This window comes from Helobdella robusta (genome assembly GCF_000326865.2).
Source record: "Helobdella robusta unplaced genomic scaffold HELROscaffold_26, whole genome shotgun sequence".
Taxonomy (NCBI): Eukaryota; Metazoa; Annelida; class Clitellata; order Rhynchobdellida; family Glossiphoniidae; genus Helobdella; species Helobdella robusta.
In genome coordinates, this window is record NW_008704349.1 from 1031058 (window position 1) to 1036057 (window position 5000).

Genomic DNA, 5000 nt, shown 5'->3' on the forward strand with positions numbered 1-5000 from the left:
TGATGGTGATGGTGGTGGTGATGATGATGATGGTGGTGGTGATGATGATGATGGTGGTGATGATGGTGGTGGTGATAATGATGATGGTGATGATGATGATGGTGGTGATGATGGTGGTGGTGGTGATGATGATGATGGTGGTGGTGATGATGATGATAAAAAGACGACTCAACTTATCATGATAGCAAAACAATTGTCAATTATTAAGCTTGTATCAATGTTCTAGCATTGTTAAATTGTATTTATGATATGATTGATAATAATAATGATAATAATAATTATAATAACAATAATGATTATAATAATAATGATAATAATAATAAGTGCGGTCATAAATTGGAGATGGATAATTGTTAAATTTCTTTAACTGCGTTCGCTCCTCTTTGAAATGTCGTAAATTTTGCCCTGTTTTTCTCTCTTAAATTTAAGAAAAAATACATTTAAATAATGATAATAATAATAATATTATTATTATTTTTTTTATTATTGTTATTTATGTTAATAATGTTTTTAATTTGAGAATTTTATATCTTGAAAAAGTTCCCGACATGAGAAAATTTCTTTTTCAGTTTTTTTTTTCAACTTTTTCTTTGGAAATTGAACGAAATGTTGAAATTTTTATTTAGGATTTTATTATCTTGCCTGCTAACTTTCAAATAAATGAATTTATTTTTTACTTTCAAAAAAATTTTAACATTTTATTTCATTTTAAAAAAATATGTAAATGTAAGAATGTATTTTCATATTTTTCGTCTTAAAGTTCATAAAAAAAAGTTCTTCCGTCTAGTCAGAAAAAATAATTAATTTTCTGTTTAAAATATGGATAAATTTATTCAAAATATAAATAAATTTATTTAAAATATAAATAAATTTATTTATATTTCAATGTTTTTCGAGACCAGGAAATGAAAAGAAATATTGAATCCTTCACAGTCAGGATGTGTTTTTATCTTTTCTTCTCAACAAATTAAATAAAAATTATTTACACATACGCGCCAACGCACACACACACATACACACACATACGAACCGACACACAAAAAAACACACACACAAACCAACATACACACACACGCATCTATATATCCATATGTTGCAACATATTGATGTTTGGGATGGTTATTTTTGGATGCTGACCAAGCGGAAACAATCCAGTAAATGCACTTCCACTAAAAAGTTGAAAACACATCAAAACAGCCAGAGAAAATAACTAAAAATATAACAAAGAATGAAAAATCAATAAAAACCAAAGAATAAACATATAAATGTTTGTCCAGAGCAAACAAAACAATTTTAAGTGCATCTCAATAATTAAACTTAAATAACAAATATTAATTCAGAGTAAATAAAATTTTATTATTCTAAATTGAAGTCATAAAACGAAACAGTAAAAATATATACATAGTTGGATGCTCCACGCAAACGTCCTTGCTTTTGCATGACTCATTAAAATTTTCACCATAAATCATCCACCCATCCCACTGTCAGCTTAACTTCTCACCTCACAAACACTATCTCAATTTACAATCGCATGAACCTAAATTTTTGGGTGAGAATTTAAATTTTTTTTCCAACCCCAAGTAATTTACAAAGATTTACATTACAAAAAATATTTAAAATGATTCTTGTAATCAGTATACGCTTACATGTAAATCCAACGTACCGTACCCTCGCTAAACAGGTAGAAACTCCTGCGTTTGAACTCAGTCCTTGCAAGTAAGAAGACGGAAACTCCACCTCTATACTATCCTAATCCCAGCAGCTCAGGGGACGGACTGCTACACTATTCTAAAACTTCTAAGCCAATAAAACATGAGTGAATTGGCAACTAAAAAAACAAACAAACACAAAAAATATCTGCCCACACATGCACTTAGATTATTAAGCCAACTTGGAACATTCCCAGCAACTATCCCATTTTCTCTACTTCGGTGACGAGAATAATAAACAATTGAAGAAGGCTTCTTAAACATGTAGACGTGTGTGTGTATGTGTGTGTGGGTGCGTGTGTGTGCGTGCGTGCGTGTGTGTGTGTGTGCGTGTGTGTGTGGAGGCGTGGGTGTGTGGTGTTAATTATCTTTGCTTTTATGTTTTGTTTTTGAGTGAGGTTTTATTTATTTTTGTGTTGGTGGTAATAGCATTCGTAAGAATATTAGCAGCGATTGTAGTAGAAGTAGTAGCGGCAATAGCGACAAAAGTAGTAGTAGTAGTAAAAATGAAAGTAATAAAAGTAGTAGCAGTCGGTGTACTTGTGGCTGTTATGTCGCGTTAATAAAAATTTTTAGAAGAAAGTGTGAAAGCATTTTGTTCTTTTGTTGTTGTAGTTTGCTTTTAATAAAAAATGTGGTTGTTTTTGATGTTTTAGCTGTTTAGATGGTTATCGTTGTTGTTGATGTTGTTGCTTGTGTTGTTGTTGTTGTTTGTGTTGTTGTTGATGTTTTTGTTTGTGTTGTTGTTAATGTTGTTTGTGTTGTTATTGACGTTGTTTTTGTGTTGATGTTGTTGCTTGCGTTGTTGTTTGTATCATTGTTTAGGTAGTTGTTTGTGTTGTTGTTAAATGTTTTTATATTTTTTAACTTGTCATTTTTACTTTTTTTGCAAAAATTCTCTAAAAAAATTTTCACTCTACACCCTCCGTGTAACAGCATACGCTGATGTGTTAAATTATTGATAGAAATAATTTAAATTATTTAAATTTAAATTAAATTATTGATAGAAACTTCAAAATTAAAAAGATAAAAATATGCTCTGATGATGACATTTTAAGTACCATGATGATGACGATGGTGAAGATGAAGAAGAAGAAGAAGAAGAAGATGATGATGATGATGATGATGATCTAGAGGAATGATTGTGATAATAATGATAATTATGATGATGATAATATTTGTGATAATGATCAAGAAATGACCATTGGGATTTTGACGATTGTGTGTTTGTTAATGTTGCTACTGCAGCTGATGATGATGATGACGACGACGACGATGATGACGACGACGATAATGATGATGATAACAAACATTTTACGACCTTCAAACTCAAATTGTTTGTGGAATTTTAAAATATCAAAACAGTAAGCAAGAGAACGTAACGGCAGAAAATGACGACTCCTTCTTTGGTGAGTAAAAATTCCTTCATTCTTCTTTCAAAATCATTTTTATAAAAAGCTCATCTGCCTAACAAAAACAAAATTATTATTATTCATTTCTTTCTACTATTCTTCTGAGTTAAATTTAATTTAAATCAAGGTAAAAAAAGCGGCGGAGAAATTAAAATGAGGTGACGTCAGATGTTCGCCTAACCAAAATTTAATTTATAGAAAATTAAAAAGGCTACTTCTGCTGCTACAACTACCGCTACTACAATACTGCTATCGTCGGTGCTGCTACTACAACTACCACTGCTGCAGCTACTAGTAGTAGTAGTAGTAGTGGTGGTACTAAGGCTAATTATTTACAAAAATATTTCTATAGATAAAACTAAAAACTGTTCTCTTCATGATTTAGCAAGCGGTTGGGCAAACAATTGATAGATACGGCCAATGAAAATCTTGAGGAAATTAAATGTTCATAATGAAAAAAGCTATAGCCGTGGCCACATGTGGTTTGCAGTGAGAGAGAAAGAGAGAGAGAAAGAGAGAGAGAGAAAAAGAGAGAGAGAGAGAACAGAGAAAGAGAGAGAGGAAAAAGAGAGAAAGAGAGAGAGGGAGTGAAACAAAAAAAGAATTTTTCAAAGGCATAAAAAATGCATGATTGAGAGAGAGTAAAAGACTAAAAAATAAAAATCTAAAATCTCGGTTGATGGAAGAGGAAAAGAGAAAAATAAAGAAGTAGGGAGAGAGAGAGAGAAAGAGAGAGAGAGAGAGAGAAAGTGACTTTAAAACGAATTAGCATAAAACAATGTATAATAAATTCAAAAAGGTAGTTAAATATTGATTCAAATAATTAATTGTTTGGCTTTAATGGTTATTTGCTGAAATATTTTTTTGTTCGAGGCGGTTTTTACAAATAAAACTCAAACATACAATGTCCTTTTTGTTTGTAAGCTGGTAGTCGAGTTGAATGAAGTGTTTGCATTCATTTTTCGTATTTGCGTGTATGTATGTTTGTGTGTGTATGTGTGTGTATGTATGTTTGTGTGTGTGTTTGTATGTGTGTGCGAGATGGTGTGTGCTTGCTTATATTTATTTAAGTTTTGAATACTTTTTTGAATAAACAAATGAATCAAAAGTGGAGAGAAAAAAAACTAAATAAATAATTAAATTCACAAATTCTAAAACAAATATACCGCGTTGTTGTGCTCGTTGAGTTTGCAATTTGTCCTTCTCCCTTCACTCCCCCCCTCCCCCTTTTCTCTTATTTTCTTTTGCTCTCTTTTCTTTTTTATCTTTCACATCACTCTCTCTCTCTCTCTCTCTCTCTCTTTCTCTCTCTCTCTCGGAATGTGTATCCTGAAATATCTATTACAAAAGTGTGTATAATAGATTGTTTGAAAAAAAAACTCTAAACATTTTTGTTATCTCTTTTTAAAAAACTAATCCCTCTTTCTTTCTGTCTTTCTTTCTCTCTCTCCCTCTCTCTCTCTCTCTCTCTTTCTCTCTCTCTTGAATATCTCTCTTGAATATGGCATCATAAAAGACCACTAAATTTTTCTTTTATAGATGTTAACAGTTTTCATGTTGTGTCTATTCAGCCAGGTGTTACCGTACATTTCACGTTGTAAAGCCAAAATTTTGGACTTTTGTTTGTTTAATGTGTCGAAGGAATCACCTTTATGTTCGTGTTGTTGTTTGTGTTGTCGTTGTTTGTTGTTGTCGTTGTTGTTGTTTTTGACGTTGTTGTTGCTGTTGTTGATGTTGTTGTTGTTGTGTTGTTGTTTTTGAAGTTGTTGTTGTTGATGATTGCATGTAAAAGTAAAAATGATACTACCAGCAAAAACCAATTTTGACAACAAAAATTAATTTTTTCAACAGTCAAAAAACACAAAATACTGCAGCTAAT